This window comes from Nannospalax galili, unplaced genomic scaffold (assembly GCF_000622305.1).
Source record: "Nannospalax galili isolate Female #2095 unplaced genomic scaffold, S.galili_v1.0 scaffold1250, whole genome shotgun sequence".
Taxonomy (NCBI): domain Eukaryota; kingdom Metazoa; phylum Chordata; class Mammalia; order Rodentia; family Spalacidae; genus Nannospalax; species Nannospalax galili.
In genome coordinates, this window is record NW_008328704.1 from 1,159,196 (window position 1) to 1,173,951 (window position 14,756).

General features: G+C 53.7%; 1 long non-coding RNA gene across 2 annotated transcripts; it reads left to right on the forward strand.

The window, feature by feature from the left end:
- Positions 1 to 52: 52 nt before the first annotated feature.
- LOC103730518 lies at positions 53 to 13,640 on the forward strand. 2 transcript variants are annotated; one of them, XR_607101.3, is made up of 4 exons: positions 53 to 163; positions 974 to 1,069; positions 12,712 to 12,785; positions 13,151 to 13,640. It is a non-coding gene; the product is annotated as an uncharacterized LOC103730518 (long non-coding RNA). The 2 variants fall into 2 exon arrangements; XR_607100.3 differs by having other exon boundaries at positions 12,716 to 12,785.
- Positions 13,641 to 14,756: the final 1,116 nt, after the last annotated feature.

Here is a 14,756-nt window from a genome sequence, read left to right on the forward strand (position 1 = left end):
GACGGCCGGGCGGGGGGCGGGAGGCGGGGGCGGGGTGGCAAAGGAAATGCTAGCGGAGGGTGGGGGAGGCGCGGGCGCGCGTGGAGGCGGAGGCGGCCCTCGGGGGTCCGGCAGGCCGGGCCAGGAGGCCGCGCCCGTGGTCTGTGGCTCCCGCACTTCACAGGTGAGTGGGCGAGGCGCGCGCGGAGACCCCGGACGGCCTTCCCGCGGGGAGGACCTCCCTGGAGGGAGTGGGTGGGGACGGAGGAGGGTGCGGAAGTCTGAAGAGGGAGGACCCGGGACCCTGGAGGCTGGGTCAGGGAGCGGTGGGCGCGCGGTGAGTGGCTAGGATTTGGGCCGGAGGACCCTGGGGAGGGAGGGCGGGGGGCTGGGGGGAGGATCTGAAGAGGGGCGTGGGGAGTACCCTAGGGGCGGTGTTTGTTGGGGAGGAGGGGCTGCCCTGGTAGCCGGGGACGGGCGGGGGCGGGAGTGGAGGTGGAGAGCTCCTGGGGGAGGAGCCTTCCAGCCTGCCCTGGCGGAGCCCGCTACTGGTGTTTTAAGGGCAGATTGGCCCAGGACACTGTCCAGGCTGGCACACAGGGTTCCAGTACAATTCCTTTTGGAGAAATATTTACATAATTTAGATGAACATAGAGAAATGATTTGCTTTACGTTGTAAAACAGTAGATCTGAATGTTTCTTTTTTAATTAAACATGATACTCCAGCATCTGGTTCCTGGACAGCTGGTCACTCCATTCCTTCAACAACCACCTGCACCTAAAGGACACAGGGGTCTGTGGCTCCCGGTCTGAGGGGTGGTGTCATACCCCAGATAGCTAGCAGGGGTCTCAGACCTGCGTTCAGTTTGCTTCCTGTGAATGGAAAAGGGAAGGGAGGTTTAGAAAGCACAGAACAGAGATTTGATTTCATGTCATTCCAGCCGCCGGTTCTGCCCCCCCACCCCCCGTTTTTTTGTTTTCTGTATCATTTCAGGGTACCGACCTGTGTATTCGTTCTTTTGATTGCAAGTGACGGAAAGCCGGCTCAAACTGACTCTCAAAGGAGGGCTTTTATTGGCTCATGCAACTGGTAGGTCTCAAGTGTTCCCCTGGCCCCATTCTTCAGGCCAGCCTGCTCCCTGGAGCCTACTGGGCATAGGACCTTCCCTCATTGACCTGAAGGCCAGTAGGGAGCTGATGGGTAGGGCAGAGGCAGCCCTTCCAGTTACCTGGAGAGAATTCTCCTGTACTTCCCTGGCTCTTTCTTGGCCAACCTACCCATGCTCTCCTGGCTTCTGTCCAAGGGGCACACTCACATGGGTGATGGACTGAAGCCAGCTTGCCTTTTGGCAGCCTCCAGCCTGTCCATCTGGCCAAAGTCCTGGACAGCCAGAACAGAAGCCCACAGTGGGGAAAAGGGTGTCAGGACACTTGTTAGTGAAAATGAGCCTACATCCCGCCTGTGGCATAGCCCACTGTGGCCAGTGACACACAGAGAGCAGGGTGAAGGAGAGACGGCCAATACTTGCCTTTACCTCCAGCCTCCAGGGAATTGTGTCCCCCTGCAGAAGGAAATCCTAGCCTGAGGCCAGACTTCACCAGTGTTCGTGAAGCCCATCTAACCCAGGTAGCAGCCTCTTAATAGTCAGGGGAACCAAGGGTAGGCGTTAAGATTGCTGAGTGAGCAGGCATGCTGTAGGCTTGGCATCCACAGATTAGTGCAGACACTGGCTCCAGGTGGAGCTAGGAGGCCACTCCTCCCCTGACTCCTCTTCACCAGGGTCCATTGCAAACCTCATCTTCTCGGACTCTTGGAGTATGGGTGGCTGAGAACCTACTTAACTCTGCTGAAGTTTCAGCAGCCTGGTAGCTGGGAAATTATGGCCTGTGTGTGGGCTCACACCCACCCATCCGTCAGGAGTAGCAGAAGCCATTGTGACCGACTCTTCCTGCATCCTCCCAGGAGGTATAGTAAGAGATATCACACAAGTGGAGACTGCCAGCCACCATACCCTCCTAGACCCAACTGCCCAACCCAGGTCACCATCTTCCTGTACTGTACAGAGTTGGAAGTGGGGCTTACAAGTCCAAGTTCTGGAGCAGGGTAGGAGCGGGTTTCTGTGAAAGAGAGGCTCTTGGACAGTCACTGAAAACAGATCAGGGTCCACATGTTGCTGGTTTTCCTCTCCTGGGACTCTTGGTCCTGCTGGGTGGAGATCTGTAGCCCCTAGCAGTGAACTGGAGTGTCCACTCCCCTGAGCACCAGCCATGCATCCTACATATGTGTAATGCTGAGTCCAGGTCCCAAAGCCTCTGACCCACAGGACTGCAGACAACCCTGGTCTCCAGCTCAGGGTGGGCAGCTCTGGAGATGGGCTGGTGGGAGCGCCAGTGTGTATGTCTCCTCCAGCTTATTTTTAGTTGCGTTATGTAAGTGGCTTCATCTCAGCGTCACGTAGGAAGGGGGGTCTCAGATTTAATTACAGGATGACAGCCTTTGCATTTCAAGCAAGCTGTTCTCCTGGCAAGGCAGGCATGCGGATTGGGAGTCTATGCTCAGCAGAAACAACCCTTCAGGAGGAGGTGACCCCCAGCAGACTGCCATCCCACCTTCACCTCTACCCTCAGCCACTTCGCTAAGCTTGGCTGGGAAGGTAGCCATTCGTCTAAGGTCTCCGGAGATGGTGGGAGACCTGTGCCTGTCAAGGAAGAGCTTTCCACCTCCCACCTGGCAGCTTTGCCTTCTCTCCAAGGGAAGGATCTGTCCAATCAGAACCCTTCCTTTTTCATTTCTGGATTGAAGCTCTTGTAATCTGTAACCAGAAAGTTCCAGAGCTGGAGAGACAGGAAGATACAGAGGCTTGGGCTTCTGGGACTTTGGGCAAAGCTGTGTCCCTGTCCCCTCCACACCTTTCCTGCCCATATTGCCTATGGCCTCTCTGCATGCCATGTGCCTTGGCCAGGCTTAAGGGCACAGGCATTCTTGGGGGGAGAGGCTGAATCTTTTGACAGCTTTGTGGCCAGCAATGTATCAGCAAGAATGTGCTGGGAGCTCCAGGTGGAAGTCTCCCTCTTGCCTACAGAAAGGCTACCTCAGCCACCAACAGCCTCTTGGGCTTTGTCCAGTCTGCAGGAAGGGGGACAGAGTAAGACCTGACCTTGGCAGGCTTGGGGTTCAACTTAAGGAGCAGCTCAGGGTCTGAAGAGTCCTGCCAGTTGTCAGCCTTAATGAGTAGGGCACGGACTGTTTGACTGCCCAGCTTGTCCCCCAGACTCCCTGAACCCCAAAAGCAGAGGTTAGGATGCTGAGCAGTGTTGGGAAGAGTCAGTGTGAGGAGGCATGTGCAGACCTCACCTGAGCAGCCAGTGTTTTAGAGATCGGTATTGCAATTAGCATTTGACAGGACATCTCCAAAGAAGTCTCAGTGCAGTGTTAGAGACCGCCGTCACTTGTGCCTTCCCAAGTGCAGCAGGGGACAGTACAGCAGACCTCTGACCAGCGCCCCTCAAGCTGCTGTGGCCATCATGACCAAGGGATGAGAGACAGCAGCCCAGGGGAACCTGGGAAGGGAGGACGGAAGGTCCTGTGGGATCCTGTTGGAGTCCTGGACAGGAACAGGACACTAGGTAAAATTTAGAGATTTTAAATATATGTCAGTACTGGCTCCTGAATTGTAACACATGTATCACACTAATGCAACATGCTAACGGTAGCAGGGGGTAGACCTAGGATGTATGAGACCCTGGGCTTAATTCCTAGCCCCACTGCAAAAAAATAAAAAGAGAACGGAACGTGGCCGTCTGTGTTTGCTGGACCCTACAGCCTTTCTCTGGGACTATGGTGAACAAAGGAGCGTGTGGCCTGAGGCTGCGGGTTAGAGTGCTGGGAGCTAGCCCAGTCATGGGTAGGACCAGTCTCTGCCTTGCCTGTGCTGCTTAGGAGAGCCGAGTTCCAGCTCAGCATTTCCTGTGACCCCAGATGTGGGTTCTTCCTGACCTCCTACACTGCACCTCAGGCGAACCCTTGGCCTGACGTGGTTCACAGCTTGCTTCTCCCTGGCCATCATCTAGGGCCTACTTCTGGCACAGGGAGCAGATCCAGTCATCTCTGGCCCCTCCTATCCCCTTTTGGGTAACATGGGAAGAAGGGACCAGGTGCGTTCTCATCTGTAAGATGGAGGTGTGGACATGGTCTTTCAGTCTTTTAGAGCCCTGTGTGGCCCTGCCTCTGGCCTTAGCCTCATGGCCCAGAAAGTTCCAGCCCCAACTGTAACCTCCCACAGAATCTCCCTCTAGGCACGCCCTGGAGGGCAGAGCCCTTCTGCTGAGGGTGGGGTGTGGGAGATGTGCCCCCAACCCTGTCCTGTCACCCTGGTGTGGGGGGTAGTTTCCCCAGCAACCATCCCCTTTATGTAAGCATCAGCGTGACTCCAGGTGCCCGTGGGAGGCAGCGCGGGGGTGAGCACAGGGGTGCAAACAAGCCTCGAAGTTTCCTTGGGTGCTTCTCCTCTCGTTACATTTCAGCGTCATCCTGCGTCTGCCAGCTCGGTCACCCACTTGCCTATTAGAATACATCAACTGACAATGCAGACTTAAATAACTCGGGCAGGTGACAGGCCTGCGGTGGAGCCCTCTGCACCCAAGGCCCCCTGCAGTAGCATGAGCAAGCCCAGGAGGCCCAGGTCCGGAGGCAGGACACTGGGTGTGCCTGAGGTGGGGGTGGGGAGGGTGATGCGGGCTGCAGCACAGGCACTGTGGAACTGTGGGTGCCCGAGGCCGTGTCACCCCGCAGCGTGGGGAGCCAGGCACATTTATGCCTTCTGCATGCGCCCAGCCGTGGCGGGATTGTGCTGTGAATGGGTGAGTAGGAAAACCAAGCGTCGTCAGCACCTGTCATCGGAACAAGACTGCTCTGTGGTGACAGCTTGAGCAGCAGCTGCTGCCCCGGCTCAGGCAGACCTGGCTACACGCACCTGCTCCTAGAAGTGCCCTGGAGAGTCCAGGGTGGCCACTTGGCTTCCCTGGGCAAAGATGAAAACCAAGCCTTGCTTCCTGCACTCTATTACCATCCACTTACTCCAGAACAAAATGCCCCCTTGGTTTTCGTCTCACTCTGCCTTGTAAATGACTTTCAGTGCCTTGAATGTGGCCTAAATGGTGTTTTTAGGTGGTGGCGGATAGAATCTGTTTCTAGAATCCTAAGTCAAGGGATACTCAGCCCCCAGCCCCAACACGTTCTCCCGGGCCTTCCCCAGCAGAGGCAGCCATCCCCAGCTTGTCCTACCAGAGTGAGGAGCCCAGACATTTGCGGGCTGCTTCGCACTCTCGCAGATGGCTTCCCTGCCCAGGGCTGGCTGCTGCTAATTTCGGCTGCTGGAGGCTCCGAGCACTCTCTCTCTTTTTTTTAATTCTATGTTTATTTAAAGCCAGATTTTGAAATCTTGTCTTCAACTCTGAAATCTGGAATGTTCTTGCAGCATGGCCTAACCATCCCCCCTCCCCCGTATGTAAAATGTAGGAAGGCAAGTGGACCTGTTGTGCCCGTTCATGTGAACAAGTATGGGGACAACTGGCCTGGGTCTCCTTACAGCAGTTCAGTTGCACCGAGAGAACACGGGAAGTCCTGTGTGCATGTCAGCATTTCCCTGTAAACTCGGCCATGGTGTGAGCAGAGGCTGATCGGAGGCAGCACGGGCTGACTGGGATGGTGCTGTCGCCCCCTGCCCACTGTTTTTCTGCAGGGCCAGGTGTGGCCCAGACGTGTCCCTTGGAGGAGGGATGGACAGAGACCAGATCAGCAGCTCCCCCGGGGGGCAGTGGCAGGGCCAGGGCCCCAGGTGAATCTCCCACCTAGCTCTCAAAGCTTTCTTTACCCCTGAAAGCCACATAAAGGTTCTTGGTGCTCACTGGAAAATCAAGGTGGTGAATCTTCCTGGTTAGGACCTTGTAGAGGATGTGTATGCGTCGTGTTGACACACCACCAAACTGCTCTCAGGAAGACAGTGACCATCCACCCAGGGTCTTGTCTGCCTGGTGAGACATACACCGTGGAACTCTGTCCTCTGGCTCTGGGACACAGAGTCTCACCTCTGGCATGAAGAGTGCTCAGAGATGTCAGGGCTGTGTGCCATTGTCTGACCCAAACTACCTTGCTGCCCTTCCAGGGCTACCCTAGAATGTGCTAGAACTTTAGTGAACAAGAGACATCCTTGGGGGGTAACTGGTCAAGGCCTGAGACGAGGCAAAACCAGCTTATAAGAGAGAGGGTGCTCCTCACGAAGCAATAGGGCTGGATGCCAGCTGAGATGCCCACCAAGACCCCACGCCAGGCTCTGCAGTTGGACTAATGTTGAGCTGCGAGGGTCTGAAGAGGAAAGGGTGTTGCTTCCAGCCAGAGCTGAGCCATTTGCAAACTCAGCCAGAGCCTTTCTCCTCTACGGCGACGTGTGAAGGGCTGCAATGGCGTCCCTGGCACGTCTGGTCAGAGGATGATTTCAAGAAAAACTATCTGAGTGTTAAGTTTGAGAATGTCGTTTCTCCTCACAAAGCTGGAAGACACAGAGATCTTTATAAAGGATCGTGGAAAACTTCAGCTGTTCCATGGCTGTCCATATGTAAAGACCATTCCATCCCTTTGGGAGTGACTCTAGAAGGGTCTGTGTGACAGTTCAGCCCCTGTCCAACTGAAGGGCAGCTCTGCGACCTTCCCAGATGCTGTTCCTCGGCTGGCAGAAACATGGGTCTGGCAGCTCGCACCACAGAATCTGCTGTTAATTCTCACTCTGGGCTGGAGGATTTTCTTTGCAGGAGCCAAGAAAGCCTTTGTGCGCAGCCTGAGGCCTCAGCATTCAAACCTCAGAGCCTTGGACTCCCTCGTGTTTTCCCCGCCTGCCTTGACTCCCAGGGTTCCCATGGAGCTCCATGTACCGTGGACTCCAGGTCTGAGGCTCAGGCAGGACACAGGCTCACAGCTGCAGAGCCTTAGAACCACTGTCCCTGGAGTGGTTTCTGTGACAGATCAGGGCCACTGAGCACTGTCGTTGCTGTTAACTGTTAACGTGGAACAGATGGAGCAGGGCCTGCAGGCGACTGGGCCAGGAGAGTCTTGTTTCTGGACTTCCAGCTTGGCTGCTCTGACCTAGGACCAGATGACTTTGGGTTTTACAATAAACCCTGTAGCTTCAGGGACCCTTGCCTGGGGCGGGGGGGGGACTGGAAGACTCCTTCAGTGCTTCTCTCGCTGTCCTGCTGAGCCCCTCACTGCCCCCTCGTGGGCAGACAGAGAAAGGAGCCCTGCGATGGCGCCATGGGGAAACCAGGGTGGGCGAGAGGACATGTGGAGTACAGGGCCTTTGGATTTGTGAGGCCAATCTGGATTCCTGAGTTCTGCTCCTGGGCTCCCAGGGTGTGCATAACCCAGCAGTCACAGACTCAAGGCCTGCCCTATCTCCAGAGACAAGAAGGTTCCTCCTCAGGCCGAGCAAGGGAGAGAAAGCAGAGGCGACAGGAAACTGGGGAGCTGCTGGGAGTTGCAGCTGTAGCGGGTTGTGCCTGGGGCCTGCAGGAGGGACATGGGGAAGCACAGTTACCTGTAAGCCTGGTGCTGCACAACGGTACTGCTCCATAGTGTGTATTTTCACAGGACCCCAAGACGCCTTAAAATACAGAGGTAAATCACAGTCGTGTTCCTTTGAGTGACAGGCAGTGCATTTGTAATGTGTTCTCACCTCCAGCTTTTATCTGTCTTCCAAGTTCAAAATGTTGGGTTTTTTTGTGGTTTTTTTAATGTTTTACTTTTTTTTATTTCATGTTTATTGAGTGTATTGCCTGCATGTATGTGAGTGCACACGTGTCGTGCAATGCCTCGGAGGTCAGAAGAGGGCTTTGGATTTCCCTGGAACTGGAGTCAAGGACGACCCATAGCCGCTATGTGGGTGCTGGGAATCGAACCCACCTGGGTCCTCTGCAAGAGCAGTCAGTGCTCTTAACCACTGATCCATCTATCCAGCTCCCTTGGGTTTTTTGTTTGTTTGTTTTGTTTTTGAGACACTGTCTCACATAGCCCAGGTTGGCTTCAAACTTGAGATGTAGGAGATGTAGCTGAGAATGACCTTGAACTCCTGGTTCTCCTGTCTCTGCTTCCCAAGCGCTGGGATTACAGGGGCCATGTGTACCACACTCAGTGCTTGGCTCTCATGCTAGGCAAGCCCACTGCTACTGAGCTACAGTCCCAATCCATTTTTTTAAAAAACGGTCTCCCTACAGCCCCAGCTGCCCTGGAACTTGCTATATACACCAGGCTTGCCTCAATCTCACAGAAATCTGTCTGCAGAGCGCTGGGATTAAAGGCTTGCCCACTAGACCCAGCTTTCCCAGCCATTTGGGGGGGGGGGGGCTTTTTGAGACAGGGTCTCCCTGTCCTAGCCCTTTTCAATTCTGTATTTTGACACAGGGCCTTGCTGTGTAGCCCAGACTGGCCTTGAACTCAAAGCCCTCTTGCCTCAGCTTCCCAAGGGTAGGGATTACGCACATGGGTCATGCCTGCCTTAAAATTTTTTATCACCCCAAAAGGAACTCTCACCCCTCAGCCACTGTCCACCCCACCTCCCCAAGCCCTGGCAGCCCAGTCTGCCAGTGTCTCTCTGGAGTTGCCTGGGTCACAGTACAGGATGTGGCATCTGTGTCTGGCTTTCCACTAGGATTTGTGGCTGGGGTCCATATGGTTGTAACACACAGCAGGACTTCATTCTTCCCCATAGCTGATACTGTCTGTTACACAGTTGTGAACTTGCTTGTTCATAAGTGGTAGTATTTCAGGACTGGCACTGATGGTTCTTTCTGATTGCTTTCTTTGTTTGTGGCAGTTTCATGGAGCCCAGGCTGGCCTCAAACTTGTATAGTCAAGAATGACCTTGAACTTCTGATCTTCCTGCCTCCACATGTAGTGCTGTGATTAAAGATGTGCCCTGTTTCATGCATTTCTGGGCCTGAACCCAGGGTAACCCAGGGTTTCTAGCAGGATGGACAAGCACTCCTCCAATGAGTCATCTCTGCAGCCCAGAACTGCTGGTTACAGTGACTCTGAGCTTTACTTGTAAAGGACTAGCTGGCTTTTCCCCAGCAACAGTGCCATTTTACAGTCCCTAGGACTCCACTTTTCCAATTTCCCCATACCCTTACCAACACGCTTTTTCTTGTTTTATTTTTTATTTTGAACCCATAGCCATGCTGGTGAAGCATGAGATGGAACATCTCTGGTTTTAGTTCACATTTCCCTGGTGGCTGATGAGGACGGATGGGCCTGTGAGCCTCTCCCATGTCTCTTTTTATTTATTTATTTTTATTTTCTTATTTTTATTTTATGTGTTTGAGTATATTGCCTGCATGTATGTGAGTGCACCCGTGTTGTGCAATGCCTTGGAGGTCAGAAGAGAGCTTTGGAGTCCCCTGGAACTAGCCGCCATGTGGGTGCTGGGAATTGAACCCAGATCCTCTGCAAGAGCAGTCAGTGCTCTTAACCGCTGAGCCATCTCGAGGAGTGCATTGGATCCCCTGGAACTGGAGTTATGGACAGTTGTTAGCTGCCATGTGGGTTTGGGGAATGGGGTCCTCTGCAAGAGCTCAGTGCTCTTAACTGCTGAGCCATCTCTCCAGCCCCCCACGTCTCTTTTTAAAGGATCCAGAGCTTTCATTCCAGCTCTTTATCTGGGAGGGGGCTACAGGTGCCTCAGAGGCCAACCAGTTTGCCCCTGGCCTCAGCTTGGAGGTTTCTGACCCAGCCTCGGTTTCCCCAGCTATAGGCCTCCCTGGATACTGTTCAGCTCCCTCTCCCAGCACAGGCAGTTACAGAGGCAGCCAGGACATCTAGGGCTGCCTCTGCGTTGAGCAATTCCTGCCAGTCTGCACACCCATAAGGTGCTAGGGGCGTCTGAGGCCAGGTGTGGACTGAGGTGGAACCCCAGGGTCTAGACAGACAGAGGCTCTTGACTGCCCAAGGCTCTTGGTGCAGCAGGAAGGTGCCCACAGACACATGAGCAGGTGAGGGAAAGTCTGCACCTGCCCCTTGCAGACACTTGGGTGGAAGCCCAGGCCAGTGTGGTGCTGGCAAGTGGACAGGGCTGAGAGGCAGCAGCCAGGAAGCTGGGTCACTTCCTGCCGGGACAACACCCCAGGATTAGGGGTATGTGTCCAGCTAAGCATCACTCACAGGTTGCTGGAAAGGAAACAGTGACCCAGGGTGAGGCTAGTGCTCCCCAGTCACAAGCCTGACTTAGGAGGGTCAGTTGGAGCCTCGCCCTGACAGGCAGCAGCTACATCTACCACACCTGGCAGGCCAGAGCCATAAATGCTTCAGGAGGAATGGGTATAGTGAAGGGTATTGGGGAGATCGCTAAGTTTCTGGGGAGGCTTGAGAGCTGCCCAGGAACCTTTGAAAGAGCTGAGGCAGCCTTGAGGACCAGCCATTTCCATCTGGGGTGACCGTGTGGACCCTCACTACAGCTATCATGGGCCAGGTGTTGCTGCTGCTTGAATACCCTGCACGCGATCCTCTGTGCCCCTGTGGCCAAGGCTCAGCCACAGAGGAAGCCCGCAGGGGAGCTTTGGCCCACCAGCTTCCTCCAGAGGCTTCTCTGCTGACTGCCACGTAAAGGACCCTCAACACAGTAAAGGTGCTGGACCATGCACTGCCCTTCCTGGGCCTCCCTTGGCCCTTGCCCAAATGTCTCAAGCCTCCTTACCACCCTGCCTGCCACCCTCGATTTCCAGGACCATGTTGGGCATGTGTGTGGGTGTGTGTGGGTGTGTGTTCACATGTCAGGTTGGTGGTTTTAAACCAAGGTAAACCCTGCAGCCAGACTTCCCTGCTCGCCAACCTTGTTCCTCCTGAGGCTGTTTGTCAAAGCACCGGAGCCGAGATGGTTCAGCCCTCCCCTGGAGAACGTGCCCATGTGGAGAAGCCCGTGAACAGTCAAGATTATCACCAGAGCTGGGGTGCAGGAGCCGCAGCCCCCCGACATGGGAATTCCCCCTCCACAGCTCAGGTTGGCCTAAGGCAGCAGGGCGGGGTCATCCAGCACCAGATGGGTGATCTGGTTAGCCTTCCCTGTCCCTCTAGGCACCTGTATTAGCAGGAACTGTAGCAAGGTGCACAGGCCCACCCCAACTCTCCCACAGGCTGGAGATGAGTATCGCTAGTGTTGAGAGAGCCCCACCTGTGGCTATGACTCACCACCAGCCTCTTCTGACTCCCAGCTAGGTCCTTGTACCCACAGACCACCTGCCCCAGCCAGGAACCTGGAATCTGGCTGTTTCCTAAAGGGTGCTGTACACAGGTCCCTCACCAAGCTCCAAGTAACTGGTCCAGCAGCCAAGAGGTGACCAGGTCAGGGTGCCCCTTCCCTAGTGTGATAGGAGTTGATACCCAGTAAGTGGGGGCCAGATGAGAGAGGCACAAGGAAAGTTTCTAATTTTTTGTTTTTATTTCGTCGGGGTGTGCATGCGCACGCACTCTCACTTGTGTGCACACATATGTGGAGGTCTGAGGACAACTTCTCTTCCACTGTTGGGTCCCAGGAATTGAACTAAGGTCCTCAGGCTTGGCCACAGGTTCCTCCACCCCCTGAGCCATCTCACTGGCCTGGGGAAGTTTCAAATGCCAAAGCCAGGACCATCCGAACTCTTTCGAAGTAGCCATCCTTCTTCACTACAAGAATTAATAGCGGTGTGATGCTGGTTGGGGACTGAATAGCTGGGCAGCCATCCTTGCAAGATTTCTTAGCCTATACGGCTGCAGTGGCCTCTGCAGGGTTGTGGCTCTCTTGGAATTCTCTGAGAGTCACTCAGACAAGTTCCTGGAACTCTCCCTTCAGTCTTCCTGCTTTGTTTACCTATCTTGTTAGCATTGACACCCGACTCCATCTTGGTTCTTGCTGTCTCCACACACCAGCTGCTGGCCAAGCCCCCTGGCAGGCATATAGAAGAACATCCCTGTAGCCAGCTCAGGCTGGGTCAAGGAAGCCTCCACCTCCCCTGTCAGAACTCAGGAAGCGCCATACACACAGGCCCTAAAGCCTCTGGCATGAAGGGATCAAATGGCCTCTGGCCACTTGGGATAACAGCAACAGCTTCATTCATTGGTGACCATCAGTGTGACAATCAGGACTCAGCTGGACTCACCCAGCATTAAGCTTCTCTCCGAGGCCTTGTGCTTAGATCACCTTGGTGTATAGAGTCTTTTTGAGACAGAGTCTCCCCACTTGAACTCACAAAGTGCTGGAATTAAAGGTGTGTGCCACCACACTCAGCTATGAGGGTGAAAATTATTTTTTTTTTTAGTCTTTTTGAAAAGGTTTTGCTGTGGCCCCAGCTGGCCTGGAGCTCACTATGTAGACCAGGCTGGCCTTGAACTCACAGAGATCCACCTGCCTCTGCCTCCCAAGTGCTGGGGCTACAGGTGTGCGCCACCACACCTGGCTGGGTGTATAGAGTCTTAAATGTGCCCTGTGGAATTCTGGTTTCATTGAAATTCTCAATTGTGTCTACCTTCAAACAAAACCACGCCACTTAGTGGGTTCAGGGTCCTCAGCTGCTGCCTCCAGCCTCCACGCCACTGCTCGTGTTTCCAGTTCCAGAAGTCAAGGATTATAGACTCTGGTGGCACTAGGCCAAGGGCCAGCACACTATAGCCCCAGGTCTTTCCAAATAAAGTTTTTTGTTCTCTTTGTTTTTGAGACAGGGTCTCAGTAGCTAAGGCGGGCCTGGAATCCTGATCCATGTACCTTCACCTCCCAGGTCTGGAATTACAGGTATGTACACCACACCTGATTTATTGGGTGGTAGGGTGGAACTCGGGACTTCCTGTGTGCTAGGCAAACACTATACTGAGCAACATCCCCAGCCCCTGTAAATAAAGTGGGGTTTTGTTTTGTTTTGAGATAGGGTCTGGCCTGGAACTTGTTATGTGGACCAGGCTGGCCTCAAACTCAGAGGTCCACTTACTTCTGCCTCCTAAGGACTGAGATTAAAGGTGTGTGCCACCATGCCCTGTCTTCTGTAAATAAAGTTTTATTAGAGCCAGCTGTGCCTGTTTTTTGCACCCACCACCCTGCTGACTCTGCCCTGCGGTTTGGAGACACCACACCTCCTAAGGCATTCACCCCCTGTTCCTAAGGCAAAGTGGGAGTCCTGTCTCCATGGCGATGGCGCAGCGTTCCAGCCACAAAAATCTAAAGGGGCTGAGCAGACTGGAGGTGGCTGGCTTTGCTGAGGCAGCCCCTGGTTTGCTTCTGTTCCCTCCATGCATCCTCTGGAGCCCCCAGCTACAGACTCGCTGCCAGCCCCTGCCTGGGGTGTCATCTACTCAGCTCTGAGAGACGCACCTCTGCTTTACCCTGCACAAGTCAGCGGAAGCTTCTTCCCGCCTCTAGCCACTCAGAAGCCAGTCAGCCCTGAAGCAGTCAAGCCCCCGCCTCCACTCGTCTGTCAAATGCCCCACAGATCTCAGGCTTGTCGTTAAACCCAGCGTGAACCAAATTTGGCAAGTGCCGGCCGCAGATGGGCAGCTCTGCTCTCTGCCATCCGCTCCTCTGTGAACTAGCTCAGCAAACTTCCCTGAGTTACTCCATTTTGTTCAGAGCCATTTCAGCAGCAACTTTGCTCCACCAGAACAACCTTGGGTCTTGGGAAATTGTCTTAGCCATGAACCATGGACTGTGCTAATTCCAGACATTTTACATCTGGCTAACCAGCTTGTTTTCCCTTCTGTAATCCGCTTGCGATTTTGGGTCACCTTGACACAGAGCATAAGACCACCCTGTTATCCTGTTATTGTCTGACCACTCAGTACCTGCTGATTCCAGCTTTCTTACTATACTTGTTATGGCTAGGAAGTTGACTAACTTTAAAATTACAAAGTTGATTGCCAAGTTATATCACTGTATCACTTGTCTGTATAATGTTGTTAATTAATAGAATCAAAACTCTGCTATGTTGTACAAACCTGATTGGTTCGCAGATGTCCTGTTTTAATAATAATTCTGTAATCCTATAAATGACCTGACAATCACCAGGGCTGCTTCTACTCCCGAGATGGACAGCCCGGCTGGCCGAAAACTAAAATTTACCTTGCTGCTTTTCTTAAAGTGGTGTTGGTGATTTTTTACGAACTCTGTCCTATAACACTCTGGACTCCTAACCTACTGTCTCTTGCAGCTGTCACGTTCTGATGCTTTTGGGGAGAGGATTTTTATATTTCTGTCTGACTTTTCAGGTTCTCAGAGGGAACATTGCTCTTGCCTTTAACGACGCCACCAGACTTGGAAATGGAAGTCTGTTCCCCACGCTTACACTTTTGTAGTTTTTGAGACAGGGTCTCACTGTGGCTGGCCTGGAAGTCCCTGTGTAGACCGGGCTGGTCTTGAACTCACAGAGATCTGCCTGCCTCTGCCTTTCAAATGCTGGGTTTAAAGGTGTGAGCTACAACATCTGGCTCCATGCTTGAGTTTTTTGGGTTTTTTTGTTTTGTTTTGTTTTGTTTTGTTTTGGTCTTTTTTAAGACAGGGTCTTCCTGTAGCCCCAGCTGTCCTGGAACTCGCTATGTAGAGCAGGCTGGCCTTGAACTCACAGAGATCCGCCTGCCTCTGCATGCGTGCACGTGCACATGAGTACAGGTGCCCATGGAGGCCAGAGGAGGGTGTTAGATCCCCTAGAACTGGAGTTACAGGCAGTTGTGAGCCATCATACATGGATGCTGGGAACTGAACTTGGGTCCTCTGCAA